The sequence below is a fragment of the Panthera leo genome, chromosome B1 (genome assembly GCF_018350215.1).
Source record: "Panthera leo isolate Ple1 chromosome B1, P.leo_Ple1_pat1.1, whole genome shotgun sequence".
NCBI classification, from domain to species: Eukaryota; Metazoa; Chordata; class Mammalia; order Carnivora; family Felidae; genus Panthera; species Panthera leo.
The window spans coordinates 107,603,260-107,629,842 of NC_056682.1; the positions used below are offsets into that span (position 1 = coordinate 107,603,260).

General features: G+C 31.8%; 1 long non-coding RNA gene across 1 annotated transcript in view; it reads right to left on the minus strand.

The window, feature by feature from the left end:
• Window positions 1-2,771: 2,771 nt before the first annotated feature.
• The window catches only part of LOC122217029, a 93,937-nt gene continuing 70,125 nt past the window's right edge, over window positions 2,772-26,583 (minus strand). Inside the window, exons 2-3 of the long non-coding RNA XR_006201259.1 lie at window positions 3,544-3,615; window positions 2,772-3,168 (exon numbers count right to left, since the gene is read on the minus strand). This is a non-coding gene — a long non-coding RNA (uncharacterized LOC122217029). The remainder of the gene's footprint in view (window positions 3,169-3,543; window positions 3,616-26,583) is intronic.

Sequence of the window (26,583 nt, forward strand, 5' to 3'; positions counted from 1 at the left end):
ATTGAGTTGATTTACAATAGTTGATTTCAGTTCTTATCCTTCTATGATATATTTCTGCATTCACACATACATACATACACGCACGCGCACACACACACACACCCCATTCTTACCATTGCAGGCTGTTTTTCACCTTGAGAGAAGAAAAAGGACAACAAAGGATAAAATTTTGTTGGCATCATCTTTCATTACTGACATAGAGATAAAATGTTGCTAGCTGTTTTTAAAATTGCAGGTCAAGTAAACTAGAATAAAGAAAACATTGATCTGAATTATATTTTAATTTTTTAATGTTTATTTATTTTTGAGAGAGAGAGCGCGCGCGCATGAGTGGGGGAGGGGCAGAGAGAGAGGGAGACACAGAATCTGAAGCAGGCTCCAGGCTCTGAGTTGTCAGCACAGAGCCCCGAGCGGGGCTCAAACCCACAAACCGCGAGATCATGTCCTGAGCGGAAGTGGGACGCTCAACCTACTGAGCAACCCAGGTGCCCCTGACATTGATTTTAATAAACTTAGAACGCTGGTTAAAAAAAAGATGGTTTGATTGCTGAATAGTATGAATTTGCTCTCTCTAAAGAATAGACATCTATTTAGAGAACCCCATACCTTCCTTTGAATTTCAGGAATAAATTAGTAAATATGAGATAATATCCCAATTATAATGTAAAATATTTAAAGTGAAGGACCAGTGAGAATTGGGTCTGATTCCAACACAAATAAATAAATAAAAACCACAATAAAAAAACAGGATATGGAGAAAATATCTTAGAAATTCTGAAATCTCATTATTTATTCCGAGGCTATGTGATTAAAATTCAATTCTCTGAACCACTCTCCATCCTAAAAAATAAAGACTTCTAAGAAAGTATGTTTTTGCCATGACTCAACATGAGCTTTCTTGACATATTTACGATCATATCCAAAGCCTTATCGTGGTGTAAATGTCCCACATGCCCAGCACTCTGGCTGCCATTGACCCTTATCTGTTATTTTCTCTCCCACTTCATATGATCTCATCTTTGAAAAGCTCCATTGTCATTCCCTTTCCACTTCCTGGACTATACTTGCAATTTTCTTTACATGGATCACTATGTTTCCTGTTATAAACTGGTTTCCTGTTATAATTTAGTAAATCATACCACTCTTTTAAAACAATTACAGAATTTAGTCTATCATAATTAATTGCCTTTGTCCTTTTCACTAGAAGGTATGTTCTATGAAACTAGAATACACATTATTTTTTATATTTTTTACAGTTTTAATCCTAAAACCCTGGATGGGGTCTGACTCATAATAGGTAACACATTTAGATTTTACAAATACAACTATAACTACTTATTTGATGAATAAACATAAAGTTAGGGAAAATAAAAAGAAAACATCTTTTAACTGATGTTGGAAGTGATTCTACATTTTATAAGGATTGCCTGGGTATTATCTGTGAGATATGCAAATATTTCTTTCAGGTTTAATTTTAATACCCAAAGTTTTGCTCATTACTTTGGTGTTTCCACTAATAGCCACATGACTTCCCATAACTATTTTAATCTCCATTTTTCTGATTTCATTATATAATAGTTTTAGTATTATAAATGGCCCTTAAATCACTGCTGAATAAAACCTTAGCATGGAAGAATACTTTTATAATAATTGCCTTCTTCCTTCTCAGAATACTTTTCATTCCCACAGGAGCTCTTTGGACTTAGCATCTAAAGCTGTATGTGTGTGTGTGTGTGTGTGTGTGTGTGTGTGTGTACCAAGATGGCAGGAAAATTTATACTAAGTTTGGCACAAAAATAATTTGACTCATTGCTGGTGTTAACATTTGATAAGCCAGTGTTATGTATTTATTTCAGTTATACAAATGGTTAAACTATCTATTAAAAATGGAATAGAATCAGTTATTAGTGGAATGTTTGACATAGATTGAAAACAGTTCTTATAAAGATCTTTTTTAATGTTTTTAACTTTTTTTTTAGGGATTAGAGACAGAGACAGAGCTGGAGCAGGGGAGGGGCAGAGAGAGAGGGAAACACAGAATCTGAATCAGGCTCCAGGCTCTGAGGTGTCAGCACAGAGCCCAACACAGGGCGTGAACCCATGAACTGAGAGATCATGACCTGAGCAAAGTTGGATGCTCAACGGACTGAGACACTCAGTCGCCCCAAAAACAGTTCTTATCATAGAACGAGCATGATATTTAGAGTAAGACCTAGACTCAAATCCCAAAATGGACTCATGGTAAGAATATCATCTTGTATGCATCTTGGAAAATTCTGAACTTGTAAGCCAAATGAAGGGGTGAAAACCCTGGTAGACAAAATCTGGCTATTACTAAATTTTATCTTTAGTAGACTACTTTTTGCTTTCTATAATATGAATTTTTCTTCAATGTCTTAGGGAAATGTACAAATTACTGGGACTTCTCAAAGAGCAGTGCATTTCCCTTATCTTTGAGCCAACTGCCAAGAAAAACATATTTAGCTTTTCTCAAACATTGTTTTCTAATCAATAAAATTGGAACTGTCATACATTTATTGGGTTAATAATAAAAGTAACTGCGATGGCCACGTAAGATGACTAGCACATAATTTTTCACCACTCTTTGGTGATACATTAAACTGAGCTTTCAAAATGAAGTCATCACAAATGACTGCCAAAGAAAATAATTTTACAACTAGAAATCACCAAGTATTTCATATTTCACCTCCTATTGTTGGAACTGTAGCACAGAGAGAGTGTAATGATATAAATAATGTGAAAGCTGTTGATGGGCTTGGGACTAGAATCGAGCAAAGTATACATATTCAGTCAATGTTCTTCTACCCTTTTATCCAATTACCTCCCTTTGTTTCTTTTTATTTTCTTGCTTTATTTTCATTCTTTCCTTGTGTGGTAAAGGAAAGATTTATGTTAGCCAAAATATACACAGTCAAAAAGATGCATATTACTTCAGGAACATACAAAATACAAACATGCATACTACCAAATGCATGCCCTCCTAGGTTTGCAAGATGACTTAATGGAAATTTACATTTTATATTTACCACAGCTCAAAGTCAATTATTCTGTTGTTCTAAGGGATTTACAATATTGAGCACCACCACTATCTCTCTTTCTTTCCTTTCTTCCTTCCCTTCTCCTTCTGTTTCATGCTCTTCTTCCTTGCTGTTCGAAGAAAAAAATAATGAGCCAATGCCACATCCCTGTAAGGGCCATTTCTCATCTCACTAAAAGCAAGGTGTATTTCAAGCAATCAGTATGTATATAGACATATTCTATTAGGATAGTAATTAGTGGCAATGGACTTCAGTTTTATTAAAAGACTTCCTAATTAGCAATAAAGAACACAACTTCACTGGCATTTTAATGATGGCATCAATACATGGCAATGTCAACTCACCTTGTTAAGGAAAAAAAGAATGGCTGATTATAATGTAAGTAAGTCACCTCACATGTTTAGAATGCATATGTATCCTATAATATGTTTGTTCTGACAGAAAAATTTCACAAATGCCATTTTTCTTTCTACTAATCAATTACCTTGGAGCCAGTGAACTGTAGGACAAAAGAAATCTTGGAAAATAGGTACAGGCATGTTCTTTTCAGTCTTTTCTGAAATCAAAGATAATTGAAAATGAATATATTGAGTATCACATGTTAATTTTATCTTGGTATATCATAAAGGACTGTGGTATACAGTAGGTGTTGGCTTTGGAAAACCTTAGCAACTAATTCTAGTCCCCTTCCTTATTATACAATGGGCATTATAATTGTTAGTAACAATTTGAACACTAATTTCAGTGTTCTATTTCAGAAACTAAATAAAATGAATGCAAAACTGCTTACAGGTTTGTCATCAAAAACATTTCTCTTGCCCTTTCCTCTCTATTTTTTACTTGGTAGTGGATATTTTCAAAGCATATAAAAGCTACTAAAATACTTGAAATCGTTTTGAATGCAATACATCATTGAAAGACAATCTACAAAAATTCATGTCTATGCATGTTTACGAGGTAGAAAAAAAAGTTTAAAGACACAAAGGAAGTATGTAACATCAGGGAGTATATCTCAGCAATCTCTACTTCTGTGTCAATTACTAATTTATTATCTCACCTCCAGATTTACTCTACAGTGTATGCTTTGATAACAGATTTCTTTTAAGCATTTCTCCATTAAAATAAGCACTGTGCTAAGCTTCTCAATGTTGTAGAGACATTGCAGGAAGAAGGGGTTTTCATGCAGTTTCCTGGTGCTGTGAGCTATCTGAATGTGAGAACAGACCATCATGCCTGCCCCAGTTATGTGTGCAAAACATGATCCCTGGATGACCTTGCAACCTTGGCTTGGTGACAAATTTCTCTGTGACCCTCTCAACACAAAAATCAGTGCCTCAAAATCTTCCTGACTGCATAGCCTTCCTGATTCCCTTCTGTAAACATATGCGTAGCCAGGAGAGCCCCCATATTGAACCACACTTACTACCTCTGCAAGCCCAGGTATGTTCTGCCTGTTCCCCATAGGTTGTTACGTAGCCAACTGCCTCTTCAACTTCCTGCACCCAACATCTTGCACAGGACAAGTCAAGAGTTCCTGCTTGCTTCCTGACTGCACATGGAGGGGTTGCTTCTTGCTTATTCACTTACTGTGGACCAGCTCTTGCTTGGACAAATCAGTAAATTTTGCCACTATCCAGTAGATTGAACTATGCTTTTTTCATTGAGGTCTGAACCCCAGCCTTGGGAGGAAACCCCTTCAAGTTTGTTCTCCTTTGAGTACTTTCCCTCAGCCATAGGGTACCATAAAGGCTTTCATTATACCTTATGGCCACTCTTCTATCATAGTTTAATGATTTTTACCAATAATTTTTTTTGTCTAATCCACTATATACTTTCTATATCATGAATGGCCCCAGAATGATAAATCTATACTATTTTTTTATTCTACTACCCAAGCTTACAAAAAAACACAAATTAAACCTTTGCTTTAAGTCACAAATCAACAGTCACCTTCTTTGTTAAATCTACACTGGTCAACTTTGAGCTCTTTTCTACTAACAGATATTTTTGTGTTTAGTCACATACTCTCCTATTTAGTTACATACTCTCCTATTTAGTTGTTAAAACACCGTAGCCTATTAGACACATAGTGGATATAAAGTAAGTGATTGAGTCCAGGAACCAGGTTCACAAAAATAAATATTATAATATTTATTATAATATTTGCTATTAAAATGACATGGTGACATGTCATTTTAGCAAATTTGAAAGCATTCATGTTACTTTCAAGACATAAAAGAAGAGATGGAAAAGAGAATAAATATTTAATTATACATGTGCAAATAGGGAAACTGAAGTTCAGAGAGAAAAACTAACATATAGAGCCAACAATGCTGTAATGGTGAGTGGAGATTTTACCTCAATAGGTCTAACTGTAAAGTTCATGTTACCTATGGAGTGAACTATGTGTGTTCAGCTTATTGGCTTTAAATTGTTGAGAAGAGAAGAGGAACAATTCAGGAAAAGAAGAGAGAAGGCAATAGAGACGCAACATAATTAAAGAGGTTTGGGGAAAGATGGATTAAAAGGTTTTCAGGACCTATTGAAATTTAGCTTGTGCATTGTATATTCTGAAGGAAACAGAGTTGTTTCATCTTAGAACTCATCTGTCTTCGGCCTTACTGGATACAAGCTTCTCCACTTTTGTAAGGAAAAGTTGGAAAGATATTCATATTATTTTAATTTTTTATTGAGCTTGAATCATAGCCTCAAATAGAAAGAAAATTTGTATGTATTTTATAGTAAAACTAGTTACATTAACAAATGTGATAAGAAATTAATATAGTATGTCAGAAAACTAGTCTCAAAATTTGCAACAAACTGTTTTAAAATTTTATATTTGAAGATTCTGATAAAAATATATCATTGAAGAACTAAATAATGTATTGATGCTCATTAGAAAGTTAAGAAAGAAAACTGAATTTATTTGCAATGAAAATATTCATAATGCTGGTGTAAAATAGAAATAATTTACCCTCTACTGTAATAAACTAGTCAATAAGAGATAAGATACTTACCAATGTTATATTAGAGACAATGTTAAAATATAAAAGGATACAAAAAACATTCAATATCATATTAGCCTTAGAATATAGTCTTTGCTGGGAGCCAAGTATATTTATCACAGTGGGGAGAATTTGAGATTAAGGTGTATCATAATTGTAACAGATTGAAAGCAGGAAAGGAACATTATACAATTTTTTTTTAAAAGCTTACCAAATTCAACTTGTTATAATATCCAGACCCTTACATTACCATTAATTTGGTCATCTTTTTTAGCCATTACAATCAACAATAATATGTATAGTACAATCTGGACAATGTGAATTGGAGAGGGTGTCCAATTTTAACCAAGAACAGAAAAGCATCTACTGTGATTTCCAGGTCTGTTCACAAAGCTGGGCTACCTACTGTTCACAATTTGAAATCATTTGCTGCATGCTGTACTCAGACTAGAAGGATACCAGGGTGTTACAGCCTGTGTAGTTCAATGAACAAAGAAATCAACAAATATATTAAACAGGGATAGGTCTTAAAGCAGTCTCTGAAGACAGGACTGTGTTTCTTTTAAATATGTATCTTATTTTAATTTTTAAAAATAATATATGTTGCATTTTATCAAATATATATAGTAATTTTCTTTGGAAAATATTTGCATATTAATCATGAATAAAATATGTAACAACAATGAATGTCACCTATAGCAACATCTATGCAAAATACTACTATAAAGCAAGCAGCAGGAATTCTCTAAATGGAAAAAGATAAATCACATTAAATAAATTATAAACAGGGAAAAATGTATGCCAAAATTTTCCTTGAGGCTCATAACCTCAGTACCTAAATATAATTATTTTAAATACTAAAGTTGCTTTTCCTGATATCTCTAATGGATTGTTCCTGACAACTTTTCTACTTCCTAATATAATTTTTGTAAATACCAAAACTCAAAATACACCAAGGTAGGATTGTGCTGCTGAAATTCACTGTCAGGAATGTGGAATGCCCAAAATCACATTGAGGGGAACAGGTCACTTTTACCTAGCTTTTTAGTTTATATTTAATAAATTTTCAATTTGGCAAATATGTTGGTCATTGGGAATTGCTTTCAAAATGTATTATCACATTCTCATTTTCTTAGACTTTGTCAAATATACAGCTGAGAAAACATTTGTAATATTTTTGTATTTCAAATTTAGTTTATTTAGGAATCTCTCTTGCATCAGTAATAGTCCTTGGGTTATAGTAGGAATTCTGAGTAGTAGACAATGGAAAAGGGGAAAGGTGATTAAATAATTGACAATTACAATATATATATATATATATATATATATATATATATATATACACATATATAATATATATTCAAAATTACTATATGTGTGTATATATATATATCTTAGTAACATGGTAGGATAAAAGCTAAGCATCACAAACAAGAAAGCACAAAACAAATTCTATCTTTATGGATCTGATAGCTTAAAGACCATGAGCCCTTGTTTTAGAATAACCATGAACCCTTATTAAGCATTTGATACTAATTTTTCCTTTGACTGGTTTTATAATTGTGATATAATTCTCTAACCCTTCATTGCTGCAGTTCCATTATCTGTAATATAGAGATTAATATGAGTAACTCTAATCATAGATTTCTTGTGAATATGAGTTTAAATATGCAAACTCATAGGTGTGAATATTAGTTAGTATGTGTCCAAATTCATGTTGTGATGGTAGTAAGATGTTAGGTCCTTTAGTACATGATTAGGTTGTGAAGACAGAACTCTCATGGATAGGATTAGTGCCCTTAATAATAAAAAAGACCCCAAAGAGCTCATTTGTACCTTGTGGTATATGAAGTTATATCTTGATGGAGCCATCTGTGAATAATGGACTCACCAGACACAGAACCTGCAAGTGCCTTTATCTTGGATTTCCCAGCCTCCAGAATTGTGAGAAATAAATTTATGATGTTTATAAGCCACCCAGTCTATGGCATTTTGTGATAGCAGCCTGAAGGGACTAAGACAGTTAATATATGTTAATATGTATTGATTAATACATGTTAAAGAGCTTAAGGGGTGTATTTGACTTACCATATGCATTCAGTAAAAATTATAAAGTCTTTCTTGTTAAGTGCTTATAATTTAATCTACAAATAGAGTATTATCTACATCCAAATTAATTTATTCTATTAATGTAAACCAGTGACAATGCAGGATTAATTTAGAACTTCTTTCCTCCTGGTGCAGTCTGAGACCTAGACTGTGGCACATGGAACTGTTCTCACCAACCTGCAAGCTCTCTGAACCCTGCTCTTTTTGGGTTTTTATGGGGCTTCATCGTATAGGTGTGATTAATTGCATCATTGTTCATTGATGATTGATTCAAAGTCCATGAAAAGTTCCAACACTTCATTCTAGGCCCCATGGCAAACAGCCCTATCCTTAGATGCAGTCCAAAAGCCACCTTAACATAACAAAAGACACCTTTGCTGCCCGCAGCACTTAGGAAATTCCCAGGGTTTTAGGGGTTCTGCCAGAAACTGGGATAAAGACTAAATATATTTTTCTTATTATAAGTCACAATAAATCACAGAGATACAATCTGAAATAAAGGTGGCAGATCATGTAGGTTTAGACTTTAAAATAGTCTTCTAAATGTAGAAAAAACATAAAGCCAAACATGGAGAGTTCCAACACATGAAGGAAATTATCAAACACATTTAGGTTTTGTAAGAAGCACATCATAAAGAGGACAGAGGTAAATAGAGAACTGAGTTAGTATACCATAAAAATCAAAATGAAAAATAAAAATCTTACACAAGAGTGACAATAGTGAAGATGGAAAAAAATGAACACATTGGACATTTATTCTGAAGTAAAGTCTAAAAGCTCTTTGAAGGATGGGGCACCTGGGTGGCTCAGTCAGTTGGGTGTCCAATTTTTGTTTTTGGCTCAGGTCATGATCTCATAGTTCCTAAGTTGAAGCCCCGCATCAGGCTCTGTGCTGACAGCGCAGAGCCTGCTGGAGAGTCTCTCTCTCTCTCTCTCTCTCTCTCTGTCCCTCCCCTGCTCGCTCTCTCTCTCTATCTCTTGAAATAAATGAATAAATGAATAAATAAATAAATAAATAAATAAATACATAAATAAATACATAAAATTTTAAAAATAAAAAAAATAAGAACTCTTTGAAGGATTAACTGTGAAGTGGGAAGGAATGAGTGGAATCAAAATGGCTCCTACGTTTTCAGAATGAGCAACTAAGTGGAGAGCAGTTTAGTTGCTATTTGCAAACATTTGGGAAAGATGAACGTGCAGGAATAGCTCGTGGAGATTGAGGCCATACAAGAAATCCATTTGGGCATGGTAAGTTCAAGATGCCAACTGGACAAACAAATGGAAATGTGACAGGTAGTTTTATGTGTGGTTCTGTGGTTCAAGAGAGAAGTGGGAGTTAGAACTTAAATTTGTAAGTTAGTACTATATAGTTGGCTTTTTTTTTTATTTTATGGTTAGAGCATTGCATGACATCCTCCAGGGAGAGTATGTGGATACAACAGTTAGGTTAAGATAAAAGCTAAGGGAAAAAGTTTGGTTAAGATAATCCAAGATAAATCCAAAATAAATTTAACTTTAACAAAATGGGAGGAATTGAAAAAAATTTTTCTAAGAGATAAAGAGATTGGAATAGAAATTTAAGTTATATGGAATAAAATCAAAATAGAAAACAAAAAGATATAAAAGTTCCATTAGATAAAGAAAATATTATTGTCATAAACATGCAAATAATGATAGATGAAAATTATTTACATTATGATTATATTCCATATAACATTTACCAGACAATGTTCTAGGCTCTTTATAAATGTTAGCTCATTCAAATCTCATAACAATCTTTTAGGCATTTGACAATAAGACAAATGGACATAGAAAGATTCAGTAGAGTCCTACAGATACCCATGTGGTAAGTGCCAATCATTTGATTTGAAACACACCTAAAAAAACAATGAATAATATTTTCTTAAGTTGCTTGAAAAAAATTTATAAGTATGCGATTTGAGTTAAATTAAAGCAACAAAAAAAATTAAAAGGCATGCAGTGTATAGTTTGCGACTAAATACAATTACATATCAAGCAAAAACATAATGTGCAACATCTATAATAGTTTAAAAGTTATGAAATGAATCAAAATCCATAACCAAAAAAATTCCCAATCCTATTAAAATATTTCCTTTTATAATTTAACCTTTCATTAAATTCATAAAATTTGTGAAATCCCTTTCATAATTTCAATAATTAAAATATAATTGATATGTTTTAGAAATAACAATAATGTATGATTTATTCAGCTTCCTGACACTTCACTGATTAAATGGCTAATTCTACTGATCTTATTGACTATCAAATTATATTTCTTCCTTTACCAGTCTATGTATACACTATCTGAAATTTAAGGCTGGGTGAAAGAAGCATGGCAAAGAGAAGTATAGTTCTTCAAAACATTGTATTTAGATGGCTGCAGTTCTCAGCCAATGAGTTTGCTAGTTGGATCATTTCAGCTGAACCTCCCTAAATATTTCAAATACATCATGACAGAATATCTATTAAGTATCACAAAAGATTCTATACAAATAGCAAACTAGAAATTCTAATCAACAGTATTTACTTTTTGTTCAAGTTGAGCATTCTATACAATTTGTACTCCTAGAGGTCAGATTTTTTCTTCTCCTAAAATGTGTTTAATAAGCCTTTTAAAATTATTTTGGAGGGGTGGATAATAGCAATCAAGGGAACATACAAAAGGGATTTTTATCTCCCTATTAGATGATTAAGGTCAAGTTAAAGTTATTCTAGGTAGTTTTTCTCTAAATTTATAAATATAACTTGCTGTTCTTGTCAGTAACTCTATTTTCCTTAAGTTTTATTTTTCCCTAATGTAAAATACCTTTGGTACTGCTCAGTGACACATTTTTCTTTGCAATGAGCACAATACTTTCTAGCTGAAAAGATATAGTATGTGGCATTCTTCAATTTAATTAAATGAAATACAATTTATATATCAACCACAACATTGAGATAGAGCAAAAAAGCTCAACTAATTTTAATTTCTAGAGAAAACACAAAGCAAAGAAGTGATTCCATTCTTACCAACCACCACATGACTACCATAAATAGACAATCTAACAGCCATGTCAAAATTTATTCAGAGACACATTATGAAAATATGAGGAAAGAGCACAGATCGGACTTCCTCTTAAAAAGCTATCAGAGAATAGGTCAAAAACCACATAAAAATAAAATCAAGGATATAAAATAGGAACTCTACCAACAATGTGATACAATGTAGCCTTTTTGATATCTAGCAAAGACCACACTCAATCATAGGGTGTTTGTATGATCCTGTAGACATATTTTATATTTCATAATGAAACACTATCAGAATCTTCAGAGTGGGCAAAGCTCTGGTAATAAATTTGTCACAACGTGATAAATCTAAGCAGAGTGAATCAAGATATAAATATAAAACTTTGAAGTTTTCATCCACTCTGGCTCTTAGGGAGACTTGACTGTCCTGGCAATGTCAATGTAATGAACTGTAGTGAAAGGCTTAGTGAGTTTTCCTTAGGAAATAAAAAATGTAGGAAAAGCAAGGTCATTCTCTTGCCATAAAAACTGTGAGTGCCAAACTTGGAAATAAAGCATTTACACATAGTATACAATAAAATGAAGCATTTAACTTTCACTCTTGACTGTTTTTAGTTTAAAAAAAAATCTGTTTAAGTATAAACAGCTGCATCATCAACCTGTGCAAAACTGTCTAAAAGTTGTTCCTGAAGTGAATTAGGTTCAAACTGAAGATTAGGAACGGAGTTGCAGGATTCCCAATTTTATTTGTTTTGTCTCAAGTAAAGTCTTGCACACTTATTTCTGTGTGTAATTAAAGTGACATTCCCTAAGTGCTAAGACATGCCACATAAGTTCAACAAGAGGTATGAAAATGGAATAATTGAACACTTTTTGAGTAATTCAATTAAAATTTAAGAAAACTTGAAAATATAACATTAAAATGGAAATAAAAAATTATTAACCTAAGCTACTAATTACTATTCATACTTGTATATTTTGTAGAATTATACAATGTGTGTAAACATGATAGTATTGCTTCAAAAAAGTATTTATTAAATTAATTGATAAAATGAATATATGAATCAGTATTATACAAAAAGGAAATAAATTAAGCATCCTTTCTTTCCTATTCCTTTATATGTTCTACCAGCAACTGGGCAAGTGTCTCTCATGGTTAATTTAAAAACAATTCCTGTTATGTGCACAAAGTGGAACCAAATACCTCAAGATCATTCTGGGCATGGATTTGGAGCATTAGGGTTTCTAGGCCTGAAATGTTATTAAAATATTCAGTTTTACAAATGTGTTATTGCCTTTGCATGAAATATCATTAACCAGCACCTAATAAGGACTTTGTTTTATTTTGCAAGGATAGTCCCCTAACTACATACAATAAAAGTGTGAAACCCTAAGTGTATCATTTGATAAATCCCCATAGTAGCTCTCACTACTGTGTTGAGAATAAAATACAGAGACACAAGAAAAAAAGGGGAAAAAACCGTTAAGACATAAAGATGATGTCTGCTTTATTTCTAATATATTTTGAAGATAAAAATCAAAGGATTTCTGATGGAGTCAGTGGAGTATGAAAGAAAGGTGAGAAAAAGAAAAAGTGGAGCTGAAGCAGCTACTATTCATAAAATTATGAATGTATTTTGTATCAGATTTCTGGGAGAAGATTGGGAGTTCAATTTTGACATCTGAGGATAAACATCAAATGGTAAGTTGCATTTAGGAGTATAAACTTTGGGACACATGACTGGACTACATATACAAATTTGAGAGTCATTGATAAATATAAAGATTATAAAATCATGACACTGGATGAAATCAAGAGAATGGTAAAAGTAGAGAAAATAGACAAAAGCCTAAAGCTGGTATCTTGGGACCCTGCAACATTAAGAGGTCTGAGAAAAAAATAACCAACAACTAAGAGTCATAAAAGAACCCACTAAGGAAATAGTTGTGCTATGGAAGCCACGTGAAGAAAATGTAGAAGGAGGGGGGTAATCAGCTGTATCAACTGCTGCTGACAAATCAAGGAAGAAAAGACCTGAGGATTGGTCACTAGATTCAGGAACAGGGACGTCAAAGTCTGTGTGAGTAAGTTAAGAAAGAATGAATGAACAGGAACAATAGAGGGCAAATTAGAAAACTTCTTTAAAGAAGTTTCTTGACAAAAGTGTTAAAGATATATATTAGTAGCCAGCATAGTAAGTGAAATTAAGAGATTTATATTTTAGTTATATGGGAGAAAAAGAGTATGCTTATATGCTGATGGGAGTAATTCACAAAGGAGAGAGAAAGGGGGAACCTGAATGGAGAGATGGGGCTGCCCGGTGGGCACAAGAAGTATCCCCAACCTCTTTCTTCATTCTGAACTCTCGATGGCCACTAGCTCGACCCACCTTCCCCAAGAGGAAAACATCTATGATTTAGTCATTAGAATTTAGGCCCCTGCACACAACCTGAGAAGTGAAACACAAAAAATGCATCTGGCTCCAGAAGGCAGCCGAGCAGGTGGAGAAAAATCAGCACATTTCCTCTTTTTTCTCAAATAAAGGATTTTATTAGAAACCTTAATCTATATCACAGAAAATGAAAGAATGATACACTGTCGTGTGGACCAACACTTGAGAAATTCACTTGCTAACTATGAAAAGAGACAATGATTTTGGATTATTAAATATTCATATTTAATACTAGATAAACATTATTAAAAAGGAGTAATAAATATTCCTTCCCTTAGGTAGGAACACCATTATCTTTATGTGTCTCATGAAAAATGGTATCTATTTTCTTTGATATATCCCAATATATTTTAAGGGGTCCAAATACATATTTATGACTGTGTATTCATGTTTTTGATCACACCAGTTCTTACTGGGCATTCATACTAAGATTTCCTTTTTTAAATTTTTTAAATGTTTACTTATTTTTGAGAGAGGGGGAGGAGAGAGAGAGAGAGAGAGAGAGAGAGAGAGAGAGAGAGCGCACAAGCAGAGGAGGGGCAGAGAGAGAGCGAGCCACAGAATCCAAAGCAGGCTCCAGACTTCCAGTTGTCGGTACAGAGCCCAATGCAGGGCTCAAATTCACAAATTGCAAAATCATGACCTGAGCTGAAGTTGGCCACTTAACTGATAGAGCCAGCCAGGCACCCCGATACTAAGATTTCTTTTAAATGAATTCCTATTGGTATTTTGAAGTACAACATTATTTGTTGTATGTTGTCTTTATATCTGAAAGAAGAATGAAAGGACTGTATAGACTAAAGCCCATTTGTTCTATTTATTATATAACTTGACCTTAAGTATATTTTGTGCGGCTCTCTTTTTTTTTTGATTCAGGGCAACATAAATTCTCAAAATTACTTAAAATCCTTTGTCCTTGGTAATGTTTCTAAATAATTTAGATACAGAATCAAGGAACAATTGTTTTCTTATTCTATAAAATACTTACAAAAATGCAAAATCAAACATATATATGCATCTAATGCAAAGATCCAATAATCTTTTAAAACAATAATATTTTAGTATCATTTAACAAATGGAAAGATATGCATTCCTGGGGGCCTTTATTTTTAGTGATTTTACAATATATAATATCTAGGTTGATTCATACTTTCGGATATATATGAAGAGTTCTAATTTGAATAATTATTTCTGATGTTACTATAGTAAAAAAATAAATAGTAAGAGTGGAGATTACAATTTTCTCTAATTTTGTTAAATAAGCAATGTATAAACACAAAACAAATTTTTTAAAACCAATTTTTTCTAGAGAAGAATGTTATCATATGAAGACAATAACAGAAATTATTGTCAGTATTAGTAGCATCCATGTATATTATGATCTGACAGTTTGATATTGCATTAAAACCTCAATAAGTTAAAGTACTTTAACTTCTGAATTTTAAAAAAAGTTAATATGGTCCTATAAGAAAATTATCTTTTTTTTTATTAATGATAGCAACATGTTTTAAAATTCACTGTGAATAAGTCTGTTAAGTGCCTTATATGCATCACTTTATTTTTCTAACACAATTAAATAAATCCACTACCCTAAATATATAAATCTATATAGACAGATGTAAATCTATCTATAATTCATATATCTATATTCATGCCTGTCTTACAACTGAAGAAATGAAGAAACAGAAAATGTAAACTGATACTGTATACAGAACAGTAAATGGCACAGACCAACTCACAGTGACTCCATAGAGTTTTTACAGTATTTTATTCACTTGTATAGAGATATGATTATTTGGAATATGCAAGTAAAAGTTAATAAATAATCACCTCATCGTTCATGGGTTTAAGCTCCACATCAGGCTCTATGCTGCAGTGCAGAGCCTGCTTGGAATTCTCTCTATCTCCCTCTCTTTCTTGGCTCCTTCCCTGCTTGTGCTCACATGCACTCATCTCTCTCTCTCTCTCTCTCTCTCTCACTCTCCACTCTCTCAAAATAAATAAGTAAACTTTTAAAAAAGCAAATAAGTAAATAAATAACCATAGCTAATGAGTTGAATATATAACATTACAGATATAAATATATATAATATGTACAAATACCACAAATACATAGATGTAGTCCACCCACTGTCTTATCTTTTAAGAGCTCACAATATACCAGGAGTTAGAAAGGTCACCAAAGAAGAAAATGAAATAACTTGTCTAAAGAGTGTTATATATAATTGAAAAAAAAATAGTTACGCATATGAGATAATCTATAACATATAGAGAGTAAGTGCTTCAGAAATGCTAAGAAGAAGAGCACTGAAGTAGGTTAGGTAGTTTTTAAGGAGTCCACAGAACCTGAAATGGGAATTGAGGCAGATTTATATAAGCTGTACTAGGAATAGAGTACCTCCATAGAAATTTGAATAGAAGTGTCCCAATTCTGTAGCATTTGCATTTAATAATAACTGTGGAATTTCCAGAAGAAAGAAAACACCTTCTTAAAAGATCACTTGACTTGATTGTATTATGACTTCTCCAGATCAATAGTGTATTAGTTCTAGGGCACAGATGTCCATAGGATAGTAATGTAAGCTATTACTCCTTTGTTAACAGCATTTCAGACATTTCTAACTCAATCAAAATCTTGATGGCTTTTTTCAGTATCAAGGCTAAAATATTTATGAAAGGATTTTAATCTGCTTTCAGGGTGTCTGTAGTCATAATCTGTCACAATACAGATTTCTATAATCCTCACTTTAGAGTATTACAGTATGTTTGTTGTAGTAATCCTTTTTAAGAATTACCCTGCCAAATCACCTAGTTGTAAATTTCAGAATCTAACAGTTTAGAGATGTGTGTTACTTGGAGTTTATTCTCCTTGTTCTCTATAATCTCTGGAATCTAGTATGCTAGAGTTAGTAATCTTCATTTAGTTTTCCTTGCTTCAAGGTTGAATTTGTCTATTCAATTTTACCTTTTGTAGCTATCACTCAGGGCATTCCTAATAAGGTAATAAATATAAACCCCAAGAAAACAAAATTGGATTCAATTCTCAAAAGGATATTCAACTCTGAATTATTACAGTACTCACCCACATTCTATCTTTCTTAAATATGTATAAATGACATGTTACTTGTTATCAAGTTACTGTGTTTCTTGATATATTTTTATTATAGAAGATTTATGAATATTACACATGTATTAGTACATGTACACATCAGTGATTTTTTTTAGAGTTTATGTTTAATTTTTCTATACTTGAGCTACTCAGGACATAGAGATGCTATGGCTTCTTTGTAATAATTACAGAAAATGCCAATTTTCCAGAAGGCAAGAATAAAGACATTATAGATTGACTGGACTATATACCATGTAATTGGGAGGATTGCACTTGATAAACAAACATTTTTGACATTATTTTCAGATGCTGTATTTTAGAACTATTCTATGAAATTCATTTGTAAGTCATAATTTATTTCTATAATGTTCTAGTTCAACTAATAAATACTATTAGCTATCTTATATCAATCAGCCACTTAAAATGGATTATTTCGATTCCTAAAAGCCACTCAGCAAGGCAGGTATTAATTCTGTCAAATTTTAGGTATTCTTTTATAAATCACATTTCTGCCTAATTTTTAGAGCTATTTTCAGTTTCTACTAAAAACAATGACTAATATAGAATGCTAATCTTTGTTTGCTAATAATACAAAATATACAAACCTTGACTTTTTGCATGGGATTGAGTTTAATGTGTCAGCATATTATTCTCATTATTTTATGACACATATAAACCCAGGTAATATATTATATACCATTTTAAGTGTACGATACAAAAAAAAAAAAAAACAAAAGAAAAACAGGCATGCTTTATTAATATGTGTGTTTATGTGTATTTATGCAAATAGACATAGGTGTGAATAAGTATTGCTTCGATTGTTATTTACTTTGTAATATCTGGGGCCTAACTGAATTAAGAAAATATATTTTTAATATACGTGGGTGTAAAATTAAGAAATCTAGATAGTTTTAATTAGCTGCAGCTCTATCATTTGATGAATCATTTGTCTTCTATCAGGGTTTTAATTACATTGTTTTTACATTACCCTATGATATGTTAGTATTGTCTCAGGGTAGAAGGTGATATTTAATTGCTTATTGCCCTTATACTGTGAGGAAAAAATCATTGAAACAATGTGAGGAAAATGGGTAGAAGAGCATTAAGGGGAAAAAAAAAAGTAAGTTCCATTGGGTTAGAAAGAAATAGAGCAAAGTAATAGTAAATACACATTAAGTCTGTATTTTGCTATCCAAGAAACCTTGTTGGAACGGACCATAATAATTTCCATAACTTGAACAATTTATTCATGTATTTGCAGCTGCATTTTAGCTAAAGGAATCTATCATATTTAGCATTGTTTTTAAAAAGAATTTGGAAATTTATGCAATAAATAATTATATCATATTTAGCTGAAATATAGGTTTACAAAAATGGCTGTTGATTTCACCCTTAAAATTTATATATTTAAAAAAATTTTTTTAATGCTTATTTATTTTTGAGAGAGACAGAGACAGAATGCGAGTGGGGGAGGGGCAGAGAGAGAGGGAGACACAGAATCCGAAGCAGGCTCCAGGCTCTAAGCTGTCAGCACAGAGCCGGACGCCGGGCTCGAACTCACCGGGTGTGAGATCATGACCTGAGCCGAAGTCGGACACTCAACCAACTGAGCCACCCAGGCGCCGCATACAATTTATATTTTTTAATCACCCTCTCTTTTTCAAAGAAAAAAAGGTTTCAGGAATATGAACTGAAAACTTTATATTCACCTGAGAGTTTAAAAATGTTAATATCATAGCACAGCGTTATTATCTTGTAACTAATAAAATTAGATATACAATAACTGGAATTTTTTTTAGACAGTGTAGTGTTACACCAATATCTCTATGTTTAGAAATCTGTTCACTGAGCTGCTCAGCAATAGTTGGAATCTTTCTTAAAGCTTCACTTTCTCTCACACTCCTCTCCCCATCCCTGTTTAAATACTGTCATCTCTATCTTCAGAATATATCTCCAAACTAAACACATCTCTCACTATTTCTATCTTTCTTTATGTCCCTAGTCCAAATCAACATTTTTTTTCTTTCCAGGAGAAATACAATTACCTCCTAACTAGCCTCCCACATCATATTCTTGTCTCTCACTATGTACTTTAACCTAGTGAGTACTATTTTGTTCATAAACAACATGGAACACACATGTAAATTGTGAAACAAAACAATGAAAAGAAACACACCTCCTCTGAACGCTCAAGAACAAATTTGTGCTAATAGCACTGCATGTCTTTCTGTGCTCCCATTTTAAATCAAATTACCTTCTCTCCTTGGATCAAATTTTACTCTAAAATTTGTTTTTCAATGTGAACTTTTTATATAGTTTTATCAAATGTATATATATGTGTGTGTGTTTGTGTGTATATATATGTATATATATATGTGTATATATATATATATATATATATATACACATATATATATATTATTGAGTTTTAATATTCATTTTTATTAACTTTATCCTCAAAGTGCACATGGGGTTTCAGGATCAGAGACATCTTATTATCTTATAGTAAACAAGGACTGATAGATCCCTCTGTGACCAAGTCCTTACCACTGGAACAATAAGATGAAAGCCAGACGTAGAAAATATGAAATGAAAATCCATAAGTGAGGTGTGGGGAAAAAAAAAGATAATCTCTGTTATGTACACAGGAGAAAAAGGAGGGAGAAAAATCTTTGCTTCTTGAAGAAGGCACAGAAAGGTTTGTAGGTTCTCACTGTGGCGTTTTGAAACCAAATACACCTATTCAAGGGTGATAAGCCTTGGTATCACTAGCTTTTACAAACTAAAGATGTCTCCCAAGTACAATCATCACTTTCTGCTGAAATGTAAAAAACATGCTTCTGGAGTTAGACAAATTTCTCTGAAGTTCTCTCACTATCCAGTTATAAATTAACTCCTCCAAGGCTTGCTCTCAGCCAAGGATCCCAAGTATGCAGCAAAATATATTCAGAGAATGCCACCTCTGCAGGAATACAAAAATATTTTTCCTTCAACCCACACATCCTAAAATAATAGCTTCAGGTTTTTTCCATATTTCTATTCATTTTTGAAGAAAAATACACTCAAGGGGTTCAGATATTCAAACATACAAAAAGCTACACAGTAAAAAGATCCTTGCTTTGTTCCTCCTTTCTTAGATTCCACCTCAATACTCCACAAATAAATACTTGTTTAATTTCTTATGTTTCATTCCAGAATTTCTCAAATGGAATGTTCTGATTACTGCCTCTACATAAAAAATTACCCCAACTATGCGGCTTGAAACAGTCATTTATTTTTTTAAGTCTCATAGTGGTTGTAATTCAATTCCGGCAAGGCAGAGCAGGGATGGTCTGTCCATGCTCCATGATATCTGTGGCTTCCACCAGGACAGCTCCAAGGCCGGGGTAATTCCAAAGCTGGCTTCTGGAATCACTGAAGACTCATTCACTCACAAAGTTTATCCATAAGCTAAAATGACTGAAAGGTCAATAAGAGCCCTTAAACATGGCCCCTCTGTGTAGCTTGAATTTCATAGTATATTCAGGGTTATTGAAGTTTTGAGAGAGCATCTCAGGGCTGGTTCCAACATAAATGTTCCAGTGAACAAAGTAAAAGCAGCATTGCTTTTATTGGCCCAGCCTCCACAGTTACACACAGAGTATAATACAAAGGGAAGATTCCCAGCCACTTTTTCAATAATTATTAAGAATTTTAAGACATTGATGATTACAGCATTAAACTAAGTATGAGATTCCTATGAATGTGGAGTTCTATGTGATCTACAGGTTGCATGTCCACAAAACTGACTCTTAATTACATAGCACCACCTCTGACACATTCTGTTGTTTACAAGTGAGTCACAAACTTACCAAGTTTCAAAGGTAGATCACATGTATGTCATCTTTTGATGAAATGATTGTTGAAAAATTTGAGGACATTTACAAAAATCATTATAGAATTTAAGCAAGTATAAATATCTGTACTGATTGTTCCCATTTTTCCATAAAATGTGACATTATATATAAAATTACAATACCTTGATCATTTCACTTAATAATATATATTGGATATTTCATATAATCTTACTTCAAGTTTCCCCATTCTACTATATAGATGGATAACATTACATTAAATAAGCAATACTACAATTTTACGAATCCCTCATATGATGACCATTTAGGTTCTTCCAAATCTTTTATTAAAACAAATGCATGTTGTTAGAGTTAAGGCTAATAAGTTTATTCGCACTTATACCAATGTGAAAGATCTCCAAAAGTGAGAAGCTAGATCCAAAGGTAAATGCTTTTGTGAATTTGTTCAATTGAATACAATGGTTATATATATAATAAATATTTTGACATAATAATACTGTTCTTTACAGTGTTGTTTCACTGTAACCCACTACCATTAACATACGGAAGCAATTATTTTCCTATCTTGTTTTCTTAAGTCTTTCCCTTCCATATTTACTGTCTAACTTGTTATTTTTCACCAGTCTAACAGGAAAACAATATTTTACTCTGGTTTTGATTCACATTTCTCTTATTATGACTGATTTTGAGCATCTTTCATGTTTCATAGCCATTTATATTTTCTTTTATTTTAACTATTTGTTGATATCCAATATTTATTTATTTGTATTACTTGCTCTTTCTTATGGATTTAACTGATCTTCTCTGGTAGTAAAAACAAACAAACCAACAAAGAAACAGAAAAAGCCTCCCTATAAGATGAGTCATTCTGGCATTACTTGTATCTATATTTCTTAAACACCAAAATTATTATTTATAGGAGACTAAATAAATATGTTATAGTGAATTTTTCTGTACAACTAAAAGCAGGAAGTAGTTAATCTATGAGCAAGCCTTTTACACTTTCTTCTAAAATACATTCCAACATGTTAAAAAAGCAAAGTGCAGAACACACTGCATTGTACACCATCATTTCATTTTTAAAAATATTTTTATGTGTTTTAAATAAACTTTTGAGAGCATATATATGAGTAGTAATAGCTGATATTATACAGGAAGAGGGTATTAGATAAAGGAGGGAGGGAAGAAATAGTAGGATGATTTACTACAATTTGCTAATACTTTTAATTTTTTAAAGCTGAAGGTGTTAAATATGTAAGAATAAATACATTTATAAAAATTATTCAGAGTTAACAATGGTACAGATTGATCTTAATTTTGTATACTTTGACATTCTGAGATTATTTTGTTTAGTTATTTCTGTTTGAATGCTAGGAAAAAATACTGGCAAAATAGCTTCATCTTAAGAAGCTTCACCATTTGTTATTATATCACATGAGACTTTATATAAATAGCTTTATAAAGGAAAAGGAAATTTATCTGAAACAGAAACAACAAAAAAATTGGGGTAACAGAGGCTTCTGTTGATTTTTTAACTCAACTTTGTTCTGATTTCATAATTATGAATTATCGTATGGTGAAAATAATCATTAAACATGTTTTTCATTTCACTCTTTATGACCTTTCTTAATAGAATAAGATTCTTTATGAGTTAATTCAGTTCTTCATATTTTTACAAACTTTTTAAATAAAAACTGAGACATAAAGCTGAAAATATAGAGCAATAACATAAAATTCAGAAGTCCATAGAGACAAACTCTCAACTTTTGTGATTTTTATATGACCAAACGAGTCATCTTATTCTTACATTCTTCTCTTTCAAATCTATTAAAACATTAGAAAGTCTCATTTTCCTGAAATAAAAACCACCATGTATGTGCCATTTTCTCATAAATTACTGATTCTGTTAATCTCAATAATTATTTAAGTCCATGACCTTTAACTATCAGTTCTGACAAAGGAGGATTATAATATATGGCACTGAGATATTTGGCATGTAATGAAAATGGTCCTATTTAATTAAAATGTAACTTATTGTTAGAAAGAAAGGTCATACTAAGAAAATGTCATTTCAGAAGTATATTAGCAAGCACCCTCCAGTGTTTGTTACATGTAAAATATACAGTTCGTACTTGACATTTAGAGAGGAAATTGGAACTATTCATGATATATACTTGAACATTTTGTGTTCTCATGTTGCATTTTTTCATCTCATTCAGATTATTTTTTTAATTAGTTAAATGTTAGGTTTTTGTCCTGGGTACCCAAGTGCTTTACTGATAAAGAAATGTATTCAAAAATTTAAAAGACTAAATGTGATTTTGGGAATGTATGAAGAATATTTTTTTATGTAACTTATTGTCAAATTGGTGTATGAAGAATTATTTGAACACAGGGTTTATGCTTTACATTTACCCAATTAAGATATTATAATTGTATAAGACATATCTTTTATTAAGGTAGTGTAAGATACATACTTTGCAAAGTAATCTCTTGAAAGCATAAAAATGTGATTCTTTGTATACTGTCAGCATTCTTATTAAAAGATTAACCTATTGTGAGATATAGTGTGTTTTATGGTGATACTTACTAGTGAAGTTGTTTGAAATTCAGTTTTAGCCAATTTGTCCCTAAGAAATCAATAAATAAGATGCTTTGGAGTATTAGAGTGTGTAGAGAAATATATCAATGATAGTGCAATTTAATAATCTTGATATAGGTAAGAAATAAAAATAATCTCTCCTTAAAATTACTCATCTTTACAAAAAAGTAGTTCTATCTCTTTATTCACATCATCATGTGATTCAGTAAATACTGAAGCATGCAAAATTGAACTAAATTGGCATCTAGGCTCATTACAGATAATGCAACCTTAACTTAGTTCTTCAGTTTTTTCTGCACGTTACATTGGAAAGGAATAAAAAGTGCAAATATTCTTTTTAAAAATGCCAATCTCTTATTCTTCTAAATTATGGCCATCATTAGGAAGAATTATAAATTTACTATTTCATATTGTATATTTTGTTCCTTCAAAGAATGAATTTTACTCTATTCAGTACCAAAGGAGCCTCTATCTTTGAGGAGTGGTTCCACAAGAATAATTATGTAAAAATGATACATTAAAAAAAATCCAGATTTATGAATACAGAGATCATTGATTATGTTGATAAGAGAATTGTCAAAGGAACGGTAAGGTGAGAGCTCAATTAATATGAGTATAGAATAAGATGAAAGGCAATACTTACAGCTATTTATTGTAAATGAGAGATAATTCAAAATGAAACAAAATTAAGAAGCTAATTTTTAAGGTGGCAGATGGTAACAACACCTCATTTATTGTGGTGAGCACTGGGTAATGTATAGAATTGTTGAATCACTATGTTGTACACCTGAAAGTAATACCACACTGTAAGTTAACTGACTTGAATTTAAACAAAAGCTTAAAAAAAGAAATATAGATAAGTACACACACAAATAAAATTGAAGAAAATATTCTGGTAAAAAAAAAGCCATGACAAGAACTACCACTGACAATGAATATATTTTAAAAAAGTGAACTAAATCAAAACCATTGTCATAAATAACTTGTACTAATACTTGATGCAAAACATAAAGTAATGCCAAAATCAATTCTTTATAAAGAAAATAAAAAAAATTATCTGTTTCTGAAACCTCAAATCACATTTACAAACTGAGAGGTAGATCAGAAATGGGTAGCAAAATTTCATACAATTAAGCAGTATTTTAGCAGTTTTGAAATTTGTAACTTTAAAAGAGTGAATAGTAGATCTAAATTACATGTTTAAACCTGAATGTGAGCATGTGTACACACACACACACACACGCACACACACACACACACACACACACACACGCACACACACAATGGACTTACATAAATCATATATGAATATAAAGGAAGCAAAATAATTAATAGAGAAGAATGACAGAAACAAAGCATAAAGTATGAGAGAAGTAAAAAGAGATATAACCATTTTCACAATTATATTTTGATTATCATCCAAAGCAAACAATTCACACTTTATACCAAAAAAGCATCATCTGACCCTACGTAATTTACAAAGTGTGCAAGAAGGAATACAAAACAGAAGGTTTATAATTTTTTTTCAGTTAGAAAAATCAGGCAAAACAGAAGGTTTACAAATTTTTTTTTAAATTAGAAAGAATTCAGGCAAGGTAAAAAGTAAACATTTGATATTAACACCAGACATAACAGAACTTTAGAAAGTTTTAAAGAATAAATAAGTCGTTATTTTATTTTTAAATTCAAACAAATTGCAATGAAGACATAGTGTTCACGAAATTTTGTGCACTGGCATATATAGAAAAGAAATATAGACATTTAATATTGTTAATTGTTTAAATTAAATATCCCTGTTTTATTGAGGAGAAGCTATGGAAACAATAGTAACATATATTTTATAATATATTTCAGGACTAGGCAAATATGATCCTCAGGCCAAATCTGGCTCTCTACCCGTTTATGTATTGCCCACAGTTATAGTTTTCTTTGTCCTTTTTTTTGTTTTGTTTACAGTTTAAATGGTTGAAAAAATAAAATAGTAATTTTTTTGTTACATGAAAATTATATGAAATTCTGATCCATTTGTCTATAATAAAGCTTTATTGTAATACAACCACATTCGCTCATTTACATATTGTTTATCTGTGGTTGTTTTCTTGCTAAATGACAGAGGTGAGTAGTTGTGATAGAAACCATATGGTCAGCATAGCCTAAACTATTTGTTTCCCAACACTTTACAGAACAGGTTCTCTGACCCTATTTTATATCTCTATGTATAACATTCATTAAAAATAGGTGTATGGAATACCCTCCCATAATAATATGTTTGTCTAAAATATAATCCTTATACCATACTTATGTCATACTTCTTTACAGAAAATGCAAACACAATAAAAAAATATTTCCTAAGTGTCAATTAAAACAAAATCTCTAATTCATGAAGGGAGATAGGCTTTGATATGCTGCTAGGAATGAGGAATAGGATCCCTCTTCACAAGCAGAGTCCTCCACTGCTTGTTCCTCAGGTAATCACTTGTACCTTAGTAATTTACAATTTTAACATGTATTCAACAACTGTGGTTTTCTACTCCCTGTCTGGTCAATAAAGATGTTTGTTTGTTTTTTTGTTTGAAATTAAGATAAAATTAACATACAAAAAAAAGCATGGATTCTCAGTATAAAATTTGGTGATTTTTGAAAAACATATACACCTGTGTAACCAACACCCCAATCAAGATAGAGAGATTATCCCCATCAGTCAATCCTCAACCCTTGTAGACAACTGTTCTATTCAAAACTATACATTTTTTAACCTCTTCTTAATTTTTATATTAATGGGATCATCCTTTATGCATTATTCAGTATTTAGATTATTTTGTCAACACAGTACTTTTGAGATGCAATCATGTTGTGTGTCTATCAATAGTCCATTTCTTCATTTTAGCTGAGTAGTATTCCATTGTATTAACATACAGCAACTGATTATCCCTTTTCTTGTTAATGAACATTTGGCTTATTTTCAGTTTCTTGCTATTATGAATAAAATATCATACAAATCACTTTTCCCAACAGAAGAGAGAATTCAGAACTAGACCCACACATATGTTGGCAATTGATTTCTGACAGAATGGAAAAGGAAAATATATGAGGAAATAAAAGCCTTTTAACAAATAATGGTGCTCCAGCATCTGGATAATAACTTACAGGGAAAATGGTCTTTAATATTCCATGTCACAACATGAACAAAAACTACTCCAATATTGAATTATAAACTCATACAGAAAACTGAAATTATAAAGCTTCTAGAAGAAAACATAGAAGAAAATCTGGGCGGAGGTAAAGATTTCTTAGGGGAGACACTAAAAAGCACTAACCACAAAGGAAAAAAAACTCACAAACTTGGCTTTGTGAAAATTAAA